The sequence below is a fragment of the Nipponia nippon genome, unplaced genomic scaffold (genome assembly GCF_047370975.1).
Source record: "Nipponia nippon isolate SJK-2023a ecotype South Korea unplaced genomic scaffold, ASM4737097v1 scaffold_32, whole genome shotgun sequence".
Classification (NCBI taxonomy): Eukaryota; Metazoa; Chordata; class Aves; order Pelecaniformes; family Threskiornithidae; genus Nipponia; species Nipponia nippon.
The window spans coordinates 259,644-285,936 of record NW_028262350.1 but is presented as its reverse complement, the minus strand read 5'-3'; the positions used below and the strand labels follow the sequence as shown (position 1 = coordinate 285,936).

The 26,293-nt window shown below is 41.3% G+C and overlaps 1 long non-coding RNA gene across 1 annotated transcript; it reads right to left on the bottom strand.

The window, feature by feature from the left end:
• On the bottom strand, window positions 1-26,293 carry LOC148054226 (uncharacterized). Its single transcript, XR_015707475.1, has 4 exons — window positions 26,119-26,293; window positions 9,759-9,897; window positions 6,764-6,909; window positions 1-1,895 (listed from the first exon to the last, which is right to left on the bottom strand). It is a non-coding gene; the product is annotated as an uncharacterized LOC148054226 (long non-coding RNA).

The window sequence follows — 26,293 nt, the reverse complement described above, 5'->3', positions numbered from 1 at the left end:
GAAGTTTGATAAGGTGATTTAATATGCTGTATTTTAAAGAGTACAGTTTTAGTCATAGTCATTTTTATGAAAGGGAAAAGCTTTGGTTCACTCAATTTGTTTCTGTCAAATACACTGTAACTCTTAGCGGTGATGGAATAAATGATATTTAGTGAAACTGCTAAAATAGTCCCATGTATTGCATTAACCCCTAGCAGTGCTAACAGAACATGTCAGGTTCTTTTCCAGCAGAGCATGCCTCCTGTGCAACTCACGCAATAATCAGTATAGACTTTTTTTTTTTTTTTTTACTGCTTGCCTACACCAAAATCCAAAGCGCTGTATGAGAGCGCTGGTCTGAGCAGTTATTTTGTTAACTGAACAGCAACACTGATGAAGGGGAAACAGCACAGTACCTTGTTCTGGACGTAACAGCACTGAAACGCTTCCATCCCTGTATTTATGGGTTTTAGTTTACAATAGTGAACACACTGAAATCAGTCAGGGTTTTCTCACCATCCTCAGTGGGTGAAATACCTGACCTTTAGCAGTTGGTTTAGATGGAGCTGATGATCTCAACTAAGATCTAGCAAGCACCCAGGTCCACAAAGTTTCGAGATCCCTCAGCTCCCACTGAAACGAGTTAACAGTGACAGAAACTGCCGCATTTTGCAGAAGTGAATCTCACAGCAGGAGATAGGGAAATGCCTCCCATCTGAAAATTGCTCCAAGTCAAACTACCATAAAGAGCGAAGAGGATGTCTCCATCCAGAGTTTAAACACAATAGCTGCTGAATTTTGTGTGAGAATATTTTAAAATTAAATTACTCCTATCTCCAGTAGTTCATTATCATGAACCACAGCAAAGCTCCAAATCCTTTTTTCATGACATTCCTAACTGTTTGCTCCACCCTGATTCATTTTAGGAAACTGATAAGACAGCTGTGAAAATACACCATGTAAAGCACTCTCATATTACAAACCAGCTGGCAGAATTTGCACTTTTTTTTTCTCCCAAGGGAATAAAGATTGTTGTTTATTCCACTTTTCAAAAGGCATATGAACCAAAATGTAACCTTCTCTTCATTAACCCAACTGGTATTGTTAAGTAGGTGTGTACTGATATAACATTTTGGCTTGCAATACTCAGCAAAGCAGCTGCCTCCAAACCATGTGTGGGCCATAGTCAAAAGATTTTCTTATTATGGAAGGGGGTGTGGGTCTTTCCTTTCATGATAATGCTCATCATTTCCACCGTTCCTCTTCAGTGTCTACTGTAGCCATTACCGCATTTCTCATGTGACAGCTTCCTGTCACCAGGTGATAGCTATAAAGATCTGCAAAGCTTGTGTGTTCACCCCAGTGCAGTACTGGTAATGCTTAATGGCAATTTTTTTCAGAATCATGTATCTTAAAGGCAAGAACATGATCAAGATGCAGCTTGCTTGGCCTATTATGCTTTGTTCTGTTTGTATACCTTTCCTACAGTCCTTCCCAACTGCTCTGTTATTTTACTGAAACTTCTTTCTTGCGCTTTCCTGAACTGCTGTTGTGTGCCATCAAGCTGTTGCTGTTTTACACCCTAGAGATGCCTGCAGTTCAGTGACAGATCCCTCTGCTAGAGACGTTAGCACTCTGTGATGCAGCACAGGAATCCAAATCTTCAGGACAAATGACACTATAGACATACTTGAGCTGAATTTACAAAAGTGAAAAATGATGCTTTGATGCTGCAATTCCTTTTTAACTGTTTCCTTATTTCAGTTGATCCCAGCTGTCTGCTAGCAGTCATTATTCCAACCCTTGCCTCTTTCTCATCTCTTGTTTTTTGCACTGATACTTAACAGCAGCCCACACATGAGAGAGTCATTTCTTCATCTTGGTCCAGATGTGATGCCTGCAGCCTAGACCTGCAACTGAGAAACAAAGTTTAGTAATGGACTTATAGCTTAACGAGGCAACCCTGGAGAGCTACAGATTGCTTCTGCTACCACCAGATTCGCTGTGTGCATGCTCCTGGCAAAGGATCCCAGGAATAGCTCCAAACTATCTGCATTAAAATGCATCCTGGGATGGGAAGGGCTCTCTGCCACAGCTTTCGGTCCCTTTCACTACTATTTTAGCCAGCAGCAGTGAGTGAAAATGTTCAGCAGTGAGTGACATGTTCACCTAAAGTAAATGTATCCCTCCCTTAGGATGCAAAAAACCATGGAATGCAGTTTCTACATCACCGTGTCCTCAGGATCCTGAGAAAAGGGAATTTGGGGGCTGGGTGCTGAACTGGAAGAGATGTGCTAGAGGTGCTCTGCAGCTCTGTCCCTAGGAAGGATTTCCATGCGTAAATCCCTCTGGGAATATTACTGCTTTCCTCAGCATCCCACCCTAGTTGCTTTTGAAATCTACAAAGGATTATAAGAGAACAGAACCAATGACAGCATGGCTGTCTGAAGCCTTTCTGTGGGTTTCTTTTCTGAAAGAGGGTGACTTGATAGAACAAGCCCCTTTGTATGCAACCAATTATTGCCTGAGTGCTCCAGAAGGAGTTGAAGCCCGGATAATTCAGAACACCGCTTGAGCCCTACAACTCGTGCCTGTAGCTTTGCCATGCCATTTTTTCCTTTATGAGTATCTGTTGTGTAACATCAGATACTTTGCAGTTAATTTTTTTAAGGTAAGTCATATTTGAACAGAATCAAAAATAAGCAAGAGCTAAAATATCTGCAGTGCTGGGGCTGTGCCAAACACCCACAGATTCTGTACTCTGTACTCAAGTCTTGTCAAGTAGCTCAGCACATCTTTATTCTAATCATTTACTTTCATTTTATGCCTAACAGAGAATTGTCCTGATTACTCAAGCAAAGCACAGCAAGAAAAGTACAGAAAACATTTGGTTAGCATTGGGCACTTGGTGCTGCTATCAGTACTCTGAACTCCACATCACTCTTACGTTGAAATATGTAGGCATATGTGCAATGACGCATATAGCTCCCGATTCTTCTTCCACAAAGTCTTTTAAATAAGTAGTCAGATAACTCTAAACAGAGAGGCAGCAAGAACTGTTCGAGGTTATAGCATGACTTGTACAGCTGAGAAAGGCCAACGGTTAGTAACTCTTTCTGGAGATGCAACTTGGTCCAGGATTTTCAACCTATGACCATTTACTGTCATCCTCGTGACCACGGATGTCTAGGTATTGCAGAAGATAACTAAGCAAATGCTTTTCTTTTACGTGGACAAGCTCTGCATATCTATGTAGACAGTGTCAGGTTATGTGATAAAATGCTCACCTCCACACAAAGAAAGGAGCACAGAGGAAAACTGCCAGGCAGAGAACCCCTCCAGTGAGCTAAGGGGAGAAACAGAGCACCCAGACCAGCTCCTCCCAGCGCTACTGGCTGCACCTGGGAAAGGGAGCTGCAGCAGCCTTGACTGTCGGGCTAGTGGATTTGGCCCTGTAACGGGCACCAGCCTCTGCAGACGAGTCCATGCAGCAGTCTGCTTACATGGCATTTCTCAAGGGACCATCATCACTACTGCAACATTGCTGAACTCCTTATAAAGAGTTCAAAAATCACTGCTCTAATCAGAATGGGTACAGGGTGTGAGGAGACTCTGTCTAATGAAATAAGGTCTTCAGAAAACTTAAGCATTAACAAATGCTTGTGTGTTGTGAGGAACTGAAGTGACTACTTTACTCATGTTGTAAAAAAATTAGCAATTCACCAGTAATCTGCATGCCATTTTCAAGCATGTAAAAAAAAAAAAAAACCAAAAACAACCCACCAAAAAAAACCCCAACCATAGCTTCAACACAGTGCTGTGATCACGGATGATCACTGTACCTATGACAAGTGTTGCTACACTGGGTGTTTTGAAGGCATTTGAAAGTAAGTACTCTGGCAGAGCCAGGATGGTAGTATGAAGGGAAAAAGGGAAAAAAGAAAAAAAAGATGGTAAAGGAAAAAAAAAGGTGGCAAAAAAACCTATTTGATAGCTCTCACTACAGCTGTAGCCATGGGGACATCTGCTATTATATCAGTTGGACCTGATGCAGCTGAAGCTGTTTTTTTTTCCCCAGGAACTTTCTGATAATCTCTCTGCCACAATAAAACACTCTAAACTCATAACAATATGGTAACGCAATACCCTTTATACAATGCCTTCAATGCACTGTGGCATAAGTGACTTTGCCCAAAGATATCATCATAAGCTAAAGGAAAGAGACTGGCTGCTGTGTCTAGAAAGCGCGAATTAATGCCAGCCAGGTTTTCTCCTCTCCTGTAAAAGGGCATACTGCAAACTGCTTCCCTCGAGGAAGCTCTGCAAGTGGAATTGCTGTTTGTACGCACTCCAGTTTGAAATTAAGAATGTTTCTATACTCAGTCACCATAACAGAAGGTCATCATATTTTTTCCACCTCTTCTTTTGGTGCAAATATCAAACTCAACAACAACAGCCCCTCACAAGAAACATCAGTCAACTTCTTGCTTGAATTCATGTCTGTCTTTTATAAATTTGTACTGTTGAATAATTCTTCCTATTTAAGAAAGATTTTAGGAGCAGATTTAGGGAGACAGACTTGAATCTTTTAAGAAGAAAGACTTTTAAGAAACAAAGAGTTAGCTAGTGGAGGAAGTACAGCCCAAAAGACAGCAACAACACAGATGCAGAGGAGAAGCCAACACTTTCAGAAGCGCTCAGTATTTACCTTTTCAGCTAACGTCAACACAGTACGTAGATTTTTTTTCCCCCAAGGGTTAGAACAAGTCTTGAGAATGACGGTAGAAGACCAGATTGCATGCACAAAGTATTATCAAGAGTTTGATTTTAAAGCCCCTATGACACTAGGACACTGCTCCCAGAGGTGCAAAAATGCTCGTCCAACAGTGTTCTGGTCACTCAAATTTAGGAGGTATCTTTCAAGTAGGACTTGAATACTGAGAGTCACAGTAAAGGACATGAGGAAACAACAGGGTATAGCACAGAGGCAACAAAGTTGGGCAGAGCATGAGACATGGTAAGAGCGAGTTTTAAGCACACAGAGATTAAACTAATCCAAGGGAACAATTACTCTTCCACCAAGGAAGCTCCTTGTATGCAAATGAAAAGATAATATCTTTTCTTTGCCACTTGCAGAATAAAGACACTTCCCTTGACTAGGTGATGTGCGAAGAGAGAATAAACATCATTTCTTCATCTGGAGCTCAAACAGACAAGAACCACCCCTAACTAGTTTGTTCCAATCAGAATCAGAAGAAAAACAGTAAAAGACCAGCCTGTTTCTCCCATAGATTCACTTTCCCCACACCCCAAATTCTGCTCACTTTTATAAGAGATGGAGATCATTCACACTCTTTTGCTGAATGAAAAACAGCAGCCAGGCCACTGGTATGAAGGAGAGGTGATCTGTCCGATTTGTTCCAACAAGCACCCATGATTAGGATGCACAGGGAATGTTGACCGTACCAAAACAAAGAATGTTACAATAATATGGTCAGCTCAAAGGCGGAGTCTGGAACAAGGGGAATGGCAAGACCAAGGCAAAGTCAAACAGGAAATTTATAAACTGTCCATGTTAGGGAAATGCTGAGGACTCCTGTTACCCCAGAGCAGCAGGTATACTGGACCGGTGGCTAACAAAGGTCACCGTGAATTGGTCACGATGAGTCCTCACATCTAGAGATCTGAGAGTATAACCCCCACTGCAACACTACTGCTCTTCTATGGACAGCGCTTGAAGTTTGTCTCTATCCTACCTCTTAGGTTGTCTACCCTCAGACAATAATTTACAGCAGAGGTGGCTTGCATTCTAATACTGAGTTAATGATTGAGTCTTTAAGTGTTCGTGAGGCAAGTGTTGATAAATCTGCAAAAGAGTGTGACCTGGGAGGCAAAAGTAACCTTGTAGTCCAGCTTTTGGAACAGTAGCTTCAGGAGTTGTGTCCTGAAAAAGTTTGGGTGCAGAAGATTAAAAGTTAAATCAAAGGTGAGAACAATTAACTTGAGAGGGAAAAAAAAAAAAAAAACCAAAAAACAAACACCACCAAACAATTCCCGAAATCAAACCATTCAACAGCTTAAAGTTAAGGTAGTCCTGAAAGGAAGAAGCCTGAAATAGTGCTTAAGAATTCAGATTTGAGCAGGAACTAGAATATTCCCATAGAATAGAGAATAAGCTGTGATTTCAATGTGTCCTGGTGGAGCATTACCTCTGCTTTGTTCCTTACATATGGGTAATAAATAGAGACTCCTTGTAGCTTGGTGAGATGATTTGATCAAGGCTGGATTTATTAGAATAGGAAAAGTAAGCAAACTTAAAAAAACACATCAGAGTCCAAGCAACTCTGATGGGAAACAGTCATTTGTCGAGGCAGCAGGACGATTTTTCTTTGTTGGAGGAGGACAGTGAGACCCTGGCAGGACGTACAGGGAGCCCAAGCTGGATTTATGGGAGAGAGGAGGTTCACTGAGAGGCGCACAGGGCCAGTTTTTGCTGGAAATACTTTTTCAATTATTACTCTTTTGAGCATAAGGCAGATAATTCTTACACCCTGGCGAAAAGGGACTATCTAAACTAATGGCTGGGTACCAGAATTTTTGGAAAGCCACAGAGCAGGGTACAATACATGCTGGACCTAAACTAACACAGAAAAGAACTGACCCAGGAAGTTTAAGATTTAGATACATTTTTTGTATGGCAAAAAGATACACTTAGAAGTTTTAATGTCACCTTCCGAAAGCATTCTTAATACAGGCCTTCAGTATTCAAGTTATCATCCCTTACCTTATACCTCCCTGGAAATTGCTTTTGGGGCCTTATACAATGTCTGATGCAGTCAATGGGAGTGGTTTTTGAACAACTTCCAGGACAGCCATTTCAGTTCCCTCTTGGCTGCCTTCAAAACATGCTGCAAGTTTCAGCTATGAAACCTGTGTACATGAACAGAAAAATATCTGAGCAAGTTAAAGAGGAAAACATTCTTCAAACATGCTTTGCACAGTCCGCCAGTAAGGACATAGCACAAGAGCAGCAAATGACTGAGAACACAGAAATTATTAATTCTAGTAATCCATTTCTATAGAAATAATATTTATGATATTCAAGAAGCTTTAAGAGAGAAAAAAAAAAAAAAAAAAGCTCAGCACCAGGAAAACCATTTACAAACTGCAATATTTGAGAATGATCTCATATAAAAAAAGATTAAGTGCAGCAAAACGTGTAACTGGAAATGAAAGGAAGACTGAAATGTCTTAAGATTTAGCATTTGAGGAATATATAACAGGTTGTGCCAAGAATTATTCACATACATCTGCACAATCCCCATCCATCTATTTTTATTTTTTTGTGGGCCAATAAAGAGAACTGTGTATTGTCAATCCCAAAAATAAGTGCTTAAGCTTTAAAAAACATTTGTATCACAGTACAGAAAAGAATTATTATGTTCAAGTTAACCTTTCTCACAGCTTATGCAGCTTCAGCTGTATTAGACTGAGCGCACAGCATAACCTTTTCCTCACCTTCATACAGGAACAAGAAAAACACAGAAGAAAAAGCACTGGATGATCCTAATCAGAGACCACCTTAGCCCAATCTTCCTGCTTTTGCATCCTATGAACTCTTCTCCAGGGGTTTTGCATCCTAGGTAAGCCGTTCTACCCTGTAGTATGCAGGTTTTTCAAGAGGTCACACTAGGTACGTCCATGGTCCCTGTTGGCCTCAAAAGCTCAAAGTGAAATCCTGGCTCCATTCAAATAAATAGCAAAACTCCCTTGCCTTCGAAAGACATTTCCCACTGTAAATTCCAGAGTCATTTGCAGAACTGTCCATCTGCTTAATTGTTCACCTCTGTTGTTGGTTTCTGTCAGCGTTACCTTCCCTGCATACTTAAGAGTGGATTTGCTCTAGTTACTTAGTTAATTAGCTTTCAGAGCATCTACTGTATACCAGGTAGGGGTACTTGAATGGCCATCCTATAAATAAGCTTAATAATGGCTAAATAAAATAAATGCTGAATTCTTTCCCTACAGGCAAGCTTCAAAAATTAGGGACATTTCTCCAAAGCAAGTTCTCAAACACACATTTACAACTGGCCATAAAAACCCAGAGGTAATTTTCCTGGCGGGACAGAGATTACATGGGCTAAGATTAGGCACTAGGTCTTTCCAACGTAGGCTCTACCTTTGCCACAAGATAAACGCAACACTGTGCAACCCGCTCCTCATCATGTGCCTCCTAGCCACGCAAATCATGCTTTAATTGTCCTGCATCAATACTGGCTCTTTTATATTCCCTTTCAATACAGGAAAAATCCACAATCTGACAAATGCTAATACTATAGTCCTAGACTCTCCTTATTTAAAATACTGGAGTATTACTGGTATTGACAAAACCATTCTCCAGTGGATGCCATTAAACTAGTCATTTATTCAGCCAACGCTATTTCAACGCAGCTTGTTTATTCAGTTGCCATTGACATTTCCTATAGTTTGTTTAATTCACGGCAGTGACATCTACAGGTGAGAGCGGGGCAAATTAACCCGCTTTTGAAGCTGCAACTGGCCATCAAAGCCAGCCACAGCTCCCACAGCTGTTTGCATTTGATTATAACAAAAAGGATAACTTTAACAGATTTCATTTTGGTTTTCTCTCTCTTTAGAAAACAAATGCTAAACTTCCTGGGGAATATTCAAGAGCTCACTTGCCATTACCATGAGCCATACATTAACCTCACCAGCAACAACAGGACTAAAAATCATGGTTTCTGGAACAGAGAGCTGAGCAGATGAGTGTTGCTGAGCTGTCGGGACAGTTGTTGAGAGTAGGAGCTGCCAATCTAAGGAGATTTTTGCCTTTCAGCTAACAATTTTGTTCACATGCAGTAAAGGTCCAGCCCTTTTTCCTTGCTTCCAACTGGCCTTCCAGATGCTATTTTTGCTAAGAGTTCATGACAAATCTATTCAGTACTGTAAAAAAGCCAAAGGTTCTTTACACCAGTAATTTAGCTACATCTGCCATGGCTCCATTGAAAATATCACAGCTCCACTGCTGGGGCTTTTGACAGCACAGTGTAAACACACAACTGCCAGGCAAACAAGTTAAAAGTATAATGAAAAGATAACAGCTGGAAGACAAGTCCAGTGCATTGTTCCCTCGGCTTTATGCAGTTACTTATTCTTGTGCAGTCAACTTACAGTATTTCTGAAGAAGTAATGTTTACGTGTTTTATGCATACTTTTGTCAGGGTGTTAATAACAACGCAACAGGTGATGCAAAAGAAAATGAGGTCCCTGACGAAGACAGCTCAGGCATAAGTGATGAATAAAATCAAATAGAAACCACAATTCCCTCATTTTCTATTGCTTAAATCCTTGGCTTTGCAATTCTAACACCATTTTCATTGTTTTAATGTTATTTTCTATAGTCTTTTGGTTTGTTGTTTAGAGGAAATAGGAAAAGCAAATTCTTTTTCTCTCCTCTATGCTTCATCATCAGTAGGAGAATTTGAAGAGACCAGAAAATTTTGACAAAAACATTTTTATTAGAAAAATAAGATTTCATTTAATTTCAACTGTACTTGGAAAAAGATTGCTTCCAAACATGTTTCCGGGCTTTTGTAAAGTGAGCTTTCCCTCCTGACATACGCGCACACTTCACTACTATTTTCCAAATTTTTCCAGTTGGAAGACAGTACGAATGTGTGGGAAACACTGTCAAGCTTTGGAACACTTTCCAAATGAAAATAACTTTCAGTTTTGAAAGTAACACTTGCAGTACTTACCAGGTGTTAAATATTTGACACGTTACTTTTTAAAGTGACAGTATGACCCTGAGGCTGTTTCTAGGCTATTTCAGTACAAAATGTCACGTTTCTGCTCCAAAGAAGACTATAGAGCTCTTCAAGACCAACAGCCATGTTTCTAGAATGGAAAAGAGAAGACTGCTTACATGAGGGGACATCACACCTTCCAGTCTCAACCGAGCAGTGGGGTTGAAGAATACCAGCCTTACCAACATACAGAGATACAGGTTGTCTCACAGAGATACAAGTTGTATCACTACATTATCTTAAAGATCTTTGATAAAAGACATAATAATATAAAAGTAGCTAATGCTTTTTTTTTTCCTTAATCAAGCATTAAATGCAGAACCTAAGTTATCTTATGATGAATTACGCAGTAATAACTTGACCCTGCAATAAAAATGGAAACTCAGTGGGCAGTCTGTAAACTGTAAGTTTTCCTAAAAAACAACCTGTAAATATCCGCAGAGGAAGCAGCATCCTTGGAAAGCAATGAGTCATAAATACACCGATTTCTTCATGTCTGAGAAGAAAAGGAATCCTTTAACAAAACAGAAGATAAATATTTGTGCTGGTTCTTTTTTTTTTTTTTTCTTAGATGAAGCACTCACATTGCCAGTCACTTATTCCCCGTGTGTCTTGGCTTTTGTTGTGTTTGTCTTGCTCAAAATTCATTACATCAACATTTTGCCATTAAGAGATTCCCACATAACCTGGAATGCATTCAGATGTCTCACAGGGGGATGACCATCACATAAAGAGAGCAGAGAATGTGAATATAATTTAGTCAAATGTGTATGTCTTACCAGGATGGATTCTACCCGCATAACTCATATTGAGTAGCATGCTGACTTACAAGTGGATCCATTTAACCGAATGGAATAATTTACATGATAAATTAGGGAAAGATTTTCAGCAGTGATCACCACCTGGCAAATCCATGACACTCATGAACAAACATTTTAAAATAAACTCGTAGAGTCCTGATTTTACCAGATGTTTGGCTTTTTTTTGAAATCTGGTTCTTACTATTCAATGGGAACACAGGCAGAGGAATGACAAAGAACACAGCATTGCAGATGTGTGCATACAAATATGAGGCCTCATTCCACCTGAAGCAGCATTAAGCTCATTGCATAAACAGAGTGAAAGCACTACAGCAAATAAAGGCATGACCTGCTTTATACAGGATGCCTTTCCACGCCCTTATTTCAGCTTTGTTTCTTCATGCATGTACAGAAAGGAGTGCAAGAAAGGGAATCAAGTATTAAAAGCTTCATTCTGTGAATGAGAGCTGAAGGCAGCTCACGAGTTTAAAGCACAACAAGTTGTATCTTTAGCGCTCAGCTTCAGCTTAGCTACATGCCATCTCGTCCTATAGGACACATCACCCTGCACCACGTAGGGAAGGAAGAGACGCCCCAGGAGGCACACAGGTAAGCACAGGTCCTCTGCCACTGACCCCAGCTGCGCTGTCTCCACACCTCGGCTGTCTGTTCCACAGGCAGCACTTCTGGCCGAGGTACACATTCTATTCTTGCCTCACCCCAGCTATTGCGGATGTTTACCAAGCCGATGATCTTAATCTCTCTCTTCTCTTTCCTATCTGGAGGCTTATATTCCTTTCCTAGATTGTAAACAATGCATGATATTTAGGCTTGAAATGCAGTATATGCATAGCTATAATTTTCTTACAAATGTAAGAGGTTTTTTTACCCATCTGATCCATTTCAAATACTACAGCCATTTGTAATGCATAATCACACAATACCATGTTAGTATTGAATCTTTAGCCTCACTGTGATCAAATATTTAAAATACAACTAATAAATTGAATGTAGTCTTTAACTCACTGCCACTCTATCCTTTATAACCTACAGATAAATTATACAGGCAGAATCCCTCCAGAAGTACAGAAAAGAACAGATTTTAAATTGGATTGACAGCAATGGTCATTCACAGGCAGTAAGTATCCACTCATGTATTACACAGACTGTGGGTAAATGGGAAATTGTTACCTTCAGAACTGTCAGTTCCTCAGCTGACATTTACTACAAAAGATTAAAAGAACCAGTTACAGCTGACAACAGACTGGATTGAAATTGTACAAAGTATGAAGACTTAGAATCTGGTCTGCTTCAGTGAAGGCTGGGACACATGCACCTGATTAAAATAAGGATGGTCAGTTATTTTGAAAGTGATAAAATCTGTTCTCTCAAAACAACAAAGATCAACTTTCACAATCTATTTGCTAAATAAGTGGGATGTGAAATTACTTCCCCTGACAATGAGCATTCCTGGGGGAATAGTAAATGCACAGCAAAACATAACAGAAAATTTGAAATAAAAGCACACAGGGCATTTTTAAGTGTCATCATTTGTTAATGCTGACATATGTGACTAATCACAGTCAATTTAGTGTTGATCTTAAGTTTGTCATTTTTACAAGGATTGAGTAATGTTAAATACTACTGTGGGCAGGTATGACTTATTTAAAAGAAAATTGATACAAGATATGAAGGGCCACATCTACAGCAGGTGTAACAAGTTAGTACTGCCCATTTAAGGACAGTGGAGCGATGCCAAATTAAATCATCTAGGAACCTGCCTTGCTGTATCCAAATGAATTCTTACATGCTGTTTTTAAAAAACAAACAAACAAAAACCAGTAAAAACTGTGCAACCAAAAATAATGATTGCATCTGTTTCAAGAAGTATGTGCACAAATTCATCCCAGGCTTTGGGATATATGAATTCTACAGCCAAGGTTAGTGGTTTGCCCTTGAAAAATTAAACAGATGCCTTAGGTTTGGTTTGCTTTTCCTTTTTCTTTTTTTTTACCCCAGTTAAAAGCACTGATCAGTGCCAGAGCCAGCAAACCAGAAAAGATGGACACATCATCAAATCCGGTACTTCATAGACTACCTTTGGCCTCCTTGACAAACAGCACCTAACAATCCAAACTGCAGCGTATCTATATATAACTCTGTATGCTTGTCCATGCTATCTTCTGAAATTTACTACAGGAAGGTTACTAGAGACAAGAAGTCACAATTTCTCTGCAACACCAAACATATCAAATAAGTCCTCGCTTCTCATTTTCCTTGTTCAGAGGACAGAAAGAATTGCCACCACAACAGGTCATTAACTACCTTCTTGGAACATCACATACTTAATAACCTGAGAGACTGACATATATGCCCCTGTGGTTTTCAAGACCCTATGCACTCATGGGTTGCACATGAAATGAGAAGGAATAGGTTACTCCATATGAAAGGAGGTCGTAAAGAGCATGCAATCAACTTGCTACGGGATGTTTAGGAGCTGGCTCAAATCAAGAGACTGGCAGGTTGCAACCACTGGGGATAACATGCCATTTTCTTTCCTCCTATCCAGCTGCCAGCGATAAGAAGATCCATAAAATACAAGGGAATTCACAATACAGTTCAAAACCAGCAAATCAATGTGTTTCCCTGTGATTTCATCTCAGCCTTATTCCACTGCTTTGAACATGGGCGCTATGTTGCACGCCTCAATCCGTGGGTGTGCCACTCCACACCTCACCAGGATCCCACCTCTGCAACACACACTTCAGCGGTCTTGTAACAGACACCTACTTTGGCACCCCCCATCTACAGTCTGTTGTACCTACCCTTGGCAGGTCTCTGATCAAACAAAGTCATTAAAGTTAACTTTAAACATGTGCGTAGTTCTATTGGCTTAAATAGGAGAGATTGTGTGCTTGAAGTTAATCCTTGCATAAACTATTTCCTCTTGTTCAAATCAAGGTGACTGACTGTTCTTGGCAATATAGACTATGACGCTTTATCTGTTCATCTATCAGGGGGATCTAACAGGCAACCTTGGGTAGGATATGACTACAATATAAATATTTAACACAACTTTACATTGTAATTTCATCATCCGTTTTCGTAATGATTTCCTAAGCTTTACTAATTCACATCCTCCTCCACAAGACAGGTTATTATCAAAAGCCCTCTGAAGTACAGGGAAGACAAAAACCACAAAAGGAACCAGTATCAGAGCAGAAACTAGAAAAAAACTTCCAAAAAGCATTTCAACACCTGCATTTTGGGAGGCTTGTCCTGAAGCACGACATCTGATCAGCTGCAAACTTGGGAAGCTAAGGATGCATCTCCTTTCACACAGTGCAGATGGCATCACTTTAATTACTCTTCAGCATCATGTGTTGAATGGAACTTTTTTTTTTTTTTAAATAAATGGACTGTTGTCTTCACCTTCCTGTGAATGTTCCCACATTGAACATCTAAGCGAGGGAAAGCAGAATGGGGGGAAAAATCCCCATGAAACAGGGATCTTTCTGTAGTACTCCATAGTAATTATTTCACACTAAAAAGACAAAAGTTGACAGAATGAACATATGATCAAAATCATGGGCAATATTAAAAAGCACTGGCTGCATTTCCTAGTTACAGGAGCACAGGACCAGGTTGCTTGGTAACACAGCCTGCTGGCTCCAGCCACGCTCTGCTCGGAAATCAGCCATAAAAGGAACTCCCATGCCATTGCAACGTTGCTACAGCAACGCGCAGAAGTGATGGATCCCAAGTTAGAGACACACCTTAAGCAAGAATATGTTTCCTCTCATTTTAAACGCTTTCCAACCCATAAATACATGGAGTCTGCAATTCTAAATAGCTCCCAGCAAGGCTAACTTATGGGTTTTTTTGTTAGCACTCACATCATTTGAGACTTTGCACATGTAGCAAAGCAATTAGCAAGGAAAAAAACCCAAAACATAATGTCTGCAGCACTGGATTGCAAGCAGTTCATCAAACATAAGGTACAACGCACAGCAGACATGTAACTGCATTCTTACAGTGCATTAAAGACAGAAAGAAGAGGGTACTATATCTGGTAGACACAAGCTACAGCGAAGCTGTAGGAGGTCATGTATACCAGTGGGGCCGTGCATTTAGAAAACCCAGGTTTCCGCAGCGGTGCTGCAGGCCCACCCATGCTGCTGCAGGCACACCCGTGTCACTGCAGGCCAGCCAGAAGGTGGGATCTATCTGAGTGCAGGTGTCTGCCCTGCGAGGTGTCTGTATCTGAGCAAGGCATCTGCTGCCATTTCAGCTGACAGAAGGACAGCACACATAGAGTTCAAAGCATGATTGAGTTGACCAAGCAGGGATGACTTGCAGTCAGATGGGGAAAATCACCCTTTTGGGTGATTGACCATGAACTTGCTCTCCAGGACTACTGAGTGATCCAGGATAAGTGGGTCAGATGGCGATACCCATGTTCGAGACACCCACTTTTGATCTGATAGATCCCACCCTTATGCCATCTCTCACTGCCCCACTGCACACAGTTGTAACACAGCTCTATCAGACTATCTGACAAAGACGACTAAAAGCCTGTCATGTCCTAAAAAAAGTCTGATGGGGGGGCAGTTTACTATGGCCATGTGGAAGAGTAAGTTTGTTGACTCCCAGAAGTAAATTTTCCCCTTGAAGCCAAAGAGTTACACGAGTTTGCAGGATGTCAGCTTTAACCCAATGTGCAATTCCTTTACTTCTAGCAGCTGCTGTCCACCACCTGTGCAGTGATTGCAATGCTAAACCAGACACATACTTTGACAGGGAACTTCACTTTTCAAAGTCAATCAGTGCCAGCTTGTAACAATGTCAAGTCCGCATTCATTTCACTAGTGGTAGACAGATTCTCAGGCAAATACCAAGTGCAAATGATGAGGACAGACAGCGAGCTTCTCTTTCTGTTGCTGTGACATGCCAATGATTGGCAACTGAGTACGAGGGGGGTTAACAGAAGCTGAGTCCTTTTTTTTCTGAAAATGTCTAAAACGGCCCCACGAAGCAAAATTATAAAATAATTATACTCCGCCTTGAGCTGAACACAAAAAGGTTATTCACTACCAAGCCCTAGCAACCATCTTACCCTTAAAGAAAAAGAAAGCAGACTGCCAAAGCAGTAATGAAATGACACACAACTGTTAATTTCACGTCTGTTTTTCAGAAGTCTGTAATAATAACCAGTAATTCCTTACAAAGCATCCATTCTTGTTCCCTAATTACCACCTAGGGATATTAAAAGACTTAACGACTCCCTAGCTGTATCTTTTAGGAAGATAATGTCCACTTTATTCCTTAAGTAAAAATACACAAATCTTTTTTAAGGGAAATAATCAAATTTATAAAGGCTCTATAAAAGTGCTCAAGTGGGTCCAAAGGGCTTAGGAGGACCAGTAATAACATCTGAACATACAGATGAATTCTTCTGTGGCCCAACATGAGGTGAGTTTGATGGCCTCAGCACAGTGCTTCATATCAGAAGGTCACCTTGCATAGTCTTAACAGTCCTGAGCAGAAAAGAATGAGAACTGCACTAAACCAGACAAAGCCGCACAGGTTTATGCTGTAATTAGCTGAAAATATAGAATTTCATTGTCACCATTTGCGTGTCTTTCAAGAGGACGCGTATTTATTACCAAGCAGATAGAGATCTGAAAATAATAGCAAAGGCAGGCAGGATTAGGAATAGCTCCTCTAATTGTGTTGCAACATGATGTTACCGCATAATGAAAAAGAATTCAGTTCCAGAAGCAGAAATCTCTGTGCAGCTCCTGTGATCAGCCACTTGGGAGAAAGAACTGCCTCAAAACATTGATCCTGCTGACTGACTCAGGATTGACATTAACAGATCTGCTAGTCTCATCCAGCTGCCAGCTGCTCTTATGCATGTAGGAATAAACTGGGCTACAAAGATACTTGTGGCATCAAAAAAAAAAAAAGCATATTCACATATGGTACCTACTCGACAAAAACAGATGCAGGCACATAAACATCGTGCAGTTTAAACAGGGAGAATCTTCGGTAAGCAGCCACAAACGTATGGCTACCACTCCACGTGAATTTATGCAATGCTAATATATTCTCCTCTGCAGCCAGTGCACAGTCTGCTGCAGTTCTCGGTGACAAACACTGCCTCCTTAGCACAAGACAAAGATAGACACTTCTGGTTTTAGCTCTGGAAGTCCTCACGGGACTCAGTCAGAATGATGGCTGCAAAGTCTCAGCCCCTATTTGAATTCCTGGGGCTTCCAGAACTGAGCTCAAGCTTCTGCTTTCCACAGGGCATGTGCAAGCCATTCATCAGCACACTGCAGAGCCCGGATCTAGGATGCAACGATTCAACCTTTTGCCCCTGTCATTATTCTGGTCAGCCCACACTGCTGGCCAAAATGTCAGCCCTCAATCATGGGTTTGGTCCCCAGTGCCAATTTCAGCCTGATGTTCCCTAGGAATTTTGAAATGTAACCTACCGTGCAATACCATAAACACTTTCTATTACTGTATGCTGTCTAATAAGCAATTGAATGAGCACTATGTTTTTATTTACATCTGAAAGAGCTGCAGTAAAAAAATTCTGGGCAGGCTATGCATAAATACATGAAATTGCTCCTACTTCACTAATGAACTATTGTGCGTAATAAAATTAATCTCATTCCACCCATGATATATCTGGTTTAATTTTTGAAGCAGGGAAATTCAGACACATGTAATTTGTAGAAGGGGGAGCCAAAATTCAAGAGATTCGCTTTAAATCAATCAGGCAGTTGTTTTATTTATATAGCACCCTTCGAAAAATTATCTAAAGGCACTTTACAATGCAAAAATAACTCAACTTGGCAAGCTTCCAGGAGGGTTGCTGCTGTTGACCACGCCTTAAGATACCATTTGTATGGCAAATGGGTTCCATAATCAATGCACGCTTTTTTTTACCCAGATCTGCTTCATACCCTAAAGTTACAACTACAGTCACTCTATGCAGGTATTTCTTGAGAGCTCATTCACATAGCTTGCCTGTTGGCCAAAGCCAGTTCTTCCGTGGGTTGGTAACACACCTTCCTCACACAGCTCTGCATGCTTTCAGGACAATAATATTCACTCCCATGCTCTAAGCAGGGTTCTCATTTTATTTCTGTATTTGAGGAAGAGATGGGAGCGTCTAAGCCTTTTTTGCATTCTGCATACTCTGGTGCAACACAGGTCTGTGTGTACTTTACGTAACGTGCAAGACAGATGAGCCTCAGAACTGAAGCTCACATGAAGCTTTATGTAAAATACTTGCTCAAGAGACTCAAAAACAAAGCAGAGCTCTGGGAAACAAAGCAGAGCTCTGAAGCAGAGCCTCAGGAAAAGCAGCTCTCTACCGACTTGTGCCAGCAAGCCCTGTACATTTTCATTATTTATATAGAGCTTTAGATGAGCAGAGCAATGTGCACTAGGTAAAATGTACTGTACAAATAAGAGCCAGCTCCAAACATTTACAGTCTAACGGCACCAAAGGAGCACACAAATCAATACAAAACGTACACAGGATGATGTATGGCATTTTGAGTTGGAAAGTGGCTAGAAATAGGTTCAGTCTTAAGAACCATTTTTAGAAAAAAATGGGTCTTTGTGAACTCTGCTTGGACAGCTATTCCAAGCATGTAGGAAGGCTTAGAACAAAGGAAAAAGCACAAAGCCAGCAAATGAGGAGAGAGGGAGAGAAGGATCATGAACTGTACAGGACTTGGAGAACTTAGGAAGCTAAAGGAGCTATGAAGATACATAGGGAGAGAGTGCTCAATAGCGCCTCAATGAAGTTGGAATGGATCAAGAATCTGAACCTGATGAACAAAGCAACACAAGATTATTTTAAACAAAGGACATGCCCAAGTGAAGTGAACCCTGGCATGGTTGGTTGATGTTTTGCTTTTAATTTTGAATTAGAGAGATACCCAATAGTGAATCTGGACTGTAAAGCTGTGCTATAAAATGGTATTTCAAAATAAAAACAGTAGCACAGACATTTTAATTTATGCATCTAGTCATACAGGATTAGTTTCAAACTTTTGTATTTTCTACGTGGCTTTGTTTCCTCTCTGTAGCTTTCTGAAGGAACTGTTGGGATTAGGTTCAAGCTAAAATTTAGCCTCAGCTGCCATAATCTTCACTACTGAAGAACATCTCCCAAGCATTAAAACTAGATGGACAGGAAGATCCTCAATCAGTACAATGCAACAAGTAGATTTATTCTGCAAAGCTAGATGCCAAAGGATTTTTTTCAAGTATTTTTCCACATTCTCGATAAAACTTTGTGTGTTACACAGACAGACGTGATTAACGGAGGCATCCCGTGCAAAAGCATGATTAATTTGGTACCTTTGCTAACCTGATGGTGCCCCTCCCCCAGAGTGAGTGGGATACATGCACAATTGATGACCGTACCTAAAATCCTCTTCATGGGGAGTGACATCCCTACAATAGATTAAGACCTTGACTACAGCACTATCTTTGCTGCCTGAAGATGTTAACCTTCTCTCATCTTCACTCTGCATAAAAACCTTTGTTAAATTGTGATCTTCCAACAGCTAGTTTCTGTGCTAAGCATGCAGAGCTCCTGGCATTAAGGAAAATACAACCTAGCAATAACAGCATGCACAGAAGGACAAAGACATAGCAGAATTAAGGTTGCGGTGCATGCGGTGTGTACAGTACTTATGTTTATACAATAAGGTATGTATTTAAAGGTGAAAAGCAGGATCTGTTAAGTAGTTTAACTCTCCAGTTTCTTGCTAGTATCACTTTGTGATATACTAGGTATACAGCAATACAAAAAGGCTCTGCAATAGTTTCATAGTATGTGATCAGTAGAAAACTATGTGCTCTGATGGGGAAAAAAGGATTGGCAATTGTTGGCATTGACACAAAAGGCATCACAAGATAGACCCTGAATGGCAGACAGTAAAGCCAGTGCAGGACCAGGACCTGAGACCTGCAGCATCCCAGGAGAAGCACCTGTGCAGGGCAATAGCTCCTGTCTTATGGCTGCCATCGAGTTCTAAGTATAAGAGCAACAGGGATGCTCTGCTTTTCCAAAAAAGCAAGACACCACCAGTAAAGTGACCAGTACCATCTTCCCCCTCTGAAAGACAATGTCTCTAAGTTCCTGTTAAGTTTTTCCCAACACATTGAACATCTAATTTGGGACAGAAAAAAAAAGACAGTCTGGAGCCCTTTCTTCCCCCAGGAAAGTCTGCCAATCCCTGTTACAACATGCGTCCCATAAAATTACTATTACTGCATCTGCTTCTTGGAAACAGAAGTAATGAGGTGCAAAGCTAGAAGAGGTGAGGAAAATGAAGAACCAGTCCTCCTTTGTTCTATAGGGGGAGTTATTCCTGACATTTTTGTGGGAATGATGCTCAGCAAGCTGGAATGGGAACGTGCCAGATTAGGGAAAGGAAGAACTTGCTCTATGCTCTCACCTTTGAGTTACCAGATTGCCAAAACATGCATCAATTTGTCAGAGAGAATTTAAAGCTCATTGAAGCAATTCAGAATTCCCCTTCCTCCTCTCAAGCGAGGTGGCCAGAACACAAGAGAGGAGGTGACAGAGCAAAGGGTTGGGTACAGAAAAGCCTTTCTGTGCTGAGGACTCCTTTTTTTGAAGTGACAGACTGTGCTCAATGTAAGCTGAAGGCTTTTCCTGCACTTCACAGTTGTCTGGCTGCTTTATTTTTTTTTTCCCCACATTACCTTTGGTTGTTTTCATAGAATCGTTAAGGTTGGAAAAGACCCTTAAGATCTTCGAGTCCAACCATTAAAAGCATGTTGTTAAACAGAGCTATCTTTCCCTTCTTTTCCAGGAAGAATACCCTACTTTGAGGAAATTTCAACTAATGACCACTAAAAGAAGTGAAAGCATAGGAATCAAAACCGAGAAGCTCAATCACCTCAGCAGCACTGGTTTTTTCATGAGTACAGACTATGTATATACAGTAAAAAAACAGTATAGACTGTTGTGTTTTTTTTTTCCCCCAAAGAAAAGGGCATTTTGTGCATATTTACATATATGCAATACCGTACCTACAAGACTCAAGCTTGTAATAGCCTCTCTGCTTGTGAAAACACTGCATACAAAACCTTAGGTGAGCTTGAAAACATTTTGGGAATCACTTTCAGAGGCCTGTAAACAAGACACAGAAAAATTAACTCCTTAATGTCCACAGGGGTTTTAACGTTTCTGTTTGCCTCTCCTTATAACCTTTTTCGTAAGTGAAAACACTTATGTCAGGTGCGGGGAAAAAAAAAAAATCCAGAAAAACATATTGCATTGGGGTTGGGAGAATGTAATGCACCTTTCTGCTCTTAATGAAGTTAACGCAGAGTTTATAATTGACCAAAACTAGAACATGACTGATTCAGCCAATGTCACAAACTGACACAACCACTGAATATCCTGTTTATTGTTTTTAAAGTATATTTTCTCCATTCACTGACTGATGCTCCATTAAAATTCTTGAGGCCATACCAAAAAGAAATTCTGCCAAAAGCTGCCCATTAACAAGCAATTAATATACAAGCTTTCAAGTACAAGGTTGCTCATGCCATCCCACAGAAAATATTCTTTGCCTGCTATTTCTCACTGGAGACATTTTCTGACAGAACATTCTATCTCTGCCAGGGATTTCAAAAAGTAGACTCTAATTCTCAAGAAGAATAAAGTCTGTACTTGCTCACTCTCAAAATACTTGGATTGATTAAACTTTAATCTTAAAGGCTGTTTTCTGGCCCACTTAACAACTGATGTAGTAACAGAAATGACACCGTTAGCTGTACAGCATCTGCCAGCAATCAGAACAGGGTAACAAGGCCATTCAAATATACATTGTGCATATGTCATTTGTAACATGAGGACTTGGGGGGAAGAAAAAAATTCACTTTGGGCTTGCACCATCAACATTTATAATGCGGTCTTGCTATACCCACCAGGCAATAAAGCCCCGACTTACGCAGCACAATTTCTTTGCATTGATGATTCTCATCGCAGGAAACAGTGCAGAGATGAAAACAGCCTTTGAAGAAGTTCTACTTCACATCTGACCCCTACGAGGGCAAGTGAGGGTGTAAGAAGTAGACATGGTTCTGCATTTCAGTTTCCCAATCATAATAGCTACTTACAGAGGACTGACCACGGCTATTTTTTCTTTAACCAGAGCACAGACTGAAGGTCTGAACTGGATTCCCCATCTGCTGCAGGGCTTACACAAATACGGGCTGTCTTGTGCTTGGGGTCAACCCACAACACACCCATCCTTGCAAAGTAGGCATTAACCTGCACAGCAAATCCAAGAACAAAGGCTAAAACAGAAAACCCCATCAAAAGGGCACAAATGCAACTCCACGTTCCTCAGAGGACAAAGGATTGTTGTGGTTTTCAAAGTAAAATATAGCTTATAAGAAACATCACCAAATTACTTGTTTTGCCTGGTAAAAAATAGTTTCAGACCAGAGGCAATTACTAGCCCATATCTAAGAGTCGGACAGTGTTGGAGCTTCTCCAACTGCATAATTCAGACCTGCCAAGTGTCACTCATTTAAATTGAAGCATGTAAGTTTTTTGGCTTTAATTAGCAAAACCCAAAAGCCTTCATTGCTTCAATCCTGCTATACTAGAGTTATTATCAAACTTAGACAAATGACCTTTATTACGTTAAGGGATACAGAGCTGACAAATAAAGGCTCTTTATGACAACTTCAGTTTTTGTGGTGGGCTTCTGCACATACACTTAGCCCACCATTCTGTTTATGTCCAGTAGCAAAAGCTACTGACAGTTACAGAAAGCAGAGATCCTACAGCACGCAAAGATTGTCTCACTCATCTGCCATTCTTGCTTCTGGCAACAACCAGTTAACAGGTTTCCTGAGCTGCATGTTACATTAAGACCATCGTATTATTTAGTATGGACCTATCCTCTATTGATCTGTAGAATCCCTTCTTCAACCTATGTATACTTTTGTCCTCCATGGAACTACTTCCATATTTTAATTACATAACATTTTATTAATTTGTTCATCAAAATGAACAAAAATTCTTGGGATAAAATTCAGTGGATGAAACATTGATACACTTTAATTACCTTTAATATACATGAAATAAATATACTTCTTCTAATTCCAAACATTATACCTTCTATTATAATGAATTATGTTTTAAAATCAGCTTACTCTTGCTCCTTCTTTGCTTTCTTCTTGTCTGAATTTTAAGTACAATTCAAGTACCAAGATGCAGTTTTGGTTTTAGCCAGCAGTACCGGATTTTAAAATGTTCTATGATGAAGTGCTGCTGTTCAATTTTGTATTCATCTCCAGTGTTTCTGAACTCCATCTATTCTCATTTATATTTGCACTTCAGTTTTCATGCAAGAGAATCCTGCTTTAGAACATGACAAACAAGTCGCGATCCTCTAAGAATACATCAATTCCCAGATGGTGAAAAAAAATGTAACCAGATCTTCATGTGAAGATCCAGCTCTTAAAAGATTCCCCCCTAGGCAGTGTGGAGGCCTGCAAAAAGCATGAACATAAATACCATGATATTCTGGTTTTCCCAAATACCACTGTTTTCAGCTCCATTCAAGTTCCTGTCGTGGCCACACTATAATTTTGAACAAAATAGCAGACTATTCAACTTCAGAAATAATCTGAATTCAAATGTGACTCTTCAGTGAGTCAGGTGAGGTTTGTTGCTGCTATGAAAGATTTTCTACTGTTTTGATAATGCTTTACAATCAAAATTTGCAACTGTGTGTGAGTCACTGTTGACTTAGTTTAGGACACCCTTGCAAACACAGTTATGAATCTCATAACCTTTACCCTGATATGACATTTTAAATACGTGTTATTCCCAAGGGACCGATAAGGCTGAGACCTTCCCATCTTCATAGCCCTGAGCTGGATTTTGTATTGTCTATTCCTGAAATAAAACTGCACAAAGAAGAAACCTGGGCTTTAAAAATCATTTGATACTGCTCACTCAGGGGCATGCTGGAGATATTTGGCCACACAAGAATTCTAAAAACATCTTAGGGAAGCCAAAGCTTCCTCTCAGGGCATACTCCTGATTACATGCACTGCAGGACAGCAATTTTACAATGGTATCTCTGACTTGTATGTGTTGCACACCAGAGATTCTCTTTATGATGCTAAACTATAATGAATCACACACACACACACAAAGAAAAAGGAAAAAGATAAAATGCAGAACACAGACTGACATGTAAATCCAGAGATTCATGGGTGGGATAAAGCAAGCTGAAATAACCACCTCAGGCATGTTGCTTATAGAAAGATAAAGCACTTTAAATCATATGGGTAACACCAGTTGGCTTTCCTCTGTTAGTTCTTTGCCTTTGTCATTTGCCTGGCACAATTGCTACACTAGGAAGACAGTCAGCAATGAAAACTCACTCCTGAAATAATACTGACAGAAAGGAGAAGGCAAGGTCAAAAAAGAAAAAAAACAATTTTAAAAGCCCCTAAAGATTCAATTAAAAAAAAAAAAAAAGCCACAGAAACTGAATTAATGCTTAAATGGTCAGTTCCACATCCATGATGGAAGTGAGTCTGTGATCACCTAAATTGTTACTAAAACCAGCTTGATTTCAGTGGAAAAAAAAGAGTGGGGCCCTTATTCAGCACCATAACATATTAAGAGGTAGTTGGTGTGCACGCTCTGAGCAGATGTTGCTCACAAATCCCTGCTGTTTGTGCACTGTAGATTATGGGCCAGATTTACAACAGTATTTGGGGATTTAAGCATATTACTACATGTCACATAGGATTGTCAGGAATGCCAAACAAGGTTACATCTCTTATTTAGGTTATATTATCATAGCAGTTGGAGAGTCTCCTGATGTTGTGTCTTTAACTTCTCCAGGGCAGTAAGTGCTTTACTTTTGCACACTTCATGCATCCACATGCACCAAAACCAGAATAATGATGGCAGTAAGTGCAGGAAATGGCCACAGCTACGCTGACACAAGGAAGACATTTATGTTACTCTGAAACCTGATAGTCCTTGGCAATATTCCCTCTCTACCTAATTAATATTTTTCAATTTTTTTTTTCCCTGTTTGCAACAAGAGATTGCATGAACAGTAAAAAAAATCATTAAAATAAGCCTCATGGGCTGACCTTAACGAACAAGGAAATTCCAAATTAAAGAGACACCACTGAGCTCTGGAAACCTGACAATATTAAGAACAGTGGAGGTGAACTAAGGGCAAAGTAAAGGCTTTAAATATAACTGTTCTTTGCTGGTATCTATTTTGCCCTTTTGTTCTTTTTGTCCTTGTTAGCAGGACAAAACGACAAAGCGTTAGTATGCGCCAGACGGGGTCATAGAGCAATGTCTGATATGTGTGCCATGACATGTAGCACAGCATTGGAGTACTTACGCTGCTGGGTCACTACAATTTATCAAAATTATTAATAAAACTCCTTTCTATATAGCAAAATAAGAAGATGCACCTGAGTTTAGGAACACGTGTAGTTCCATGCCACCTTACAACTCACAAGCCTGATGGTGCACTGAGTACGTTTTCCTCTGAAAGATGGGCAAGACAGAGCACAAACAAACAAAAGGTATGTCTGGATCACACCTTGGTTTAGAATTAAAAACACTGCAACTCTGTGGTTAGTCTTCTGGAAGCATTCTTTAAAAACAAACAAAAAAACCTCACCATATCCCTTCTGCTCTTGTGTAAACCTGTCTAACGCCCATGCGGATATGTCTCACAGAAACATCATGATATGTGACCAAGGTCTTGCACCAAACCAGCTCCGATACCAGCCGCTGGGTTTTCCCTCCACCAGCATCTCAGAGCCGCTACAGATACCCCAGGGCTGCAGCAGGCCCAAAGCCCCTGCAGAGGGTTGGAGGGAGGTTAGGCCTCAGTTACCTCCAGCTCCCCAGCCCTTGGGTGCTCACCAGGGGCGGGCAAAAGGGCTGAAAACACTGCAAGACAGACCCAGGCGTCCTTTGTAAGGCCCCGGGGAGAGGCACGGCCATCGCCTCAGGGCCTGGCGATGCTGGGGGCGCTGGGATCCCCGAAGGGCCCTTCCCCCTTCCTCCAAGGCCTCCGGGAAGGGACAGGCCGCGGCCTCCGCGCTGCTGAGAACCGGGGTAACAGGACGCTGAGGAGAAGCCCCCCCCCGCCCGCTCCCGGGTCACAGCCGAGGCGGCAGAGCCCCCGCCGCCCCCCGGTCACGGCGTCGCCCGCCCCGCCCGAGCGGCCGTTGGGGAGCGGCGAGGGGATCGGCTGCGCGCCAGCGGGCCCGGTTGCCGCGGCAACAGGCAGACGCCGTCCCGCGCCCAGGGACCGCCCCCGCCCCGCGAGGCGAGCGGCCACCGGCCCCGCTCCCCGCCCGGCCCCGCCGTCGCCTCCCTAGGCACGGAGGCCGCCCCGCCAGCGCTCCTCAGGGCGGGCGGCGACGCTCACCCACAGACTTGTTTTCCCGCCGGGAAACGGCCTCCACAGCTCGGCCAGGTCAGTCCTCTCGCGGCCCCCTGTCGCCTTCCCGCCGCTCCCCCGGTCCCACAGCCCGGCGGGCGCCGCCGCTCCTTCCTCCGCGCCGGCTCCAGGTGCTGCCCGACCTTCCCCGCCCCGGGGGCGG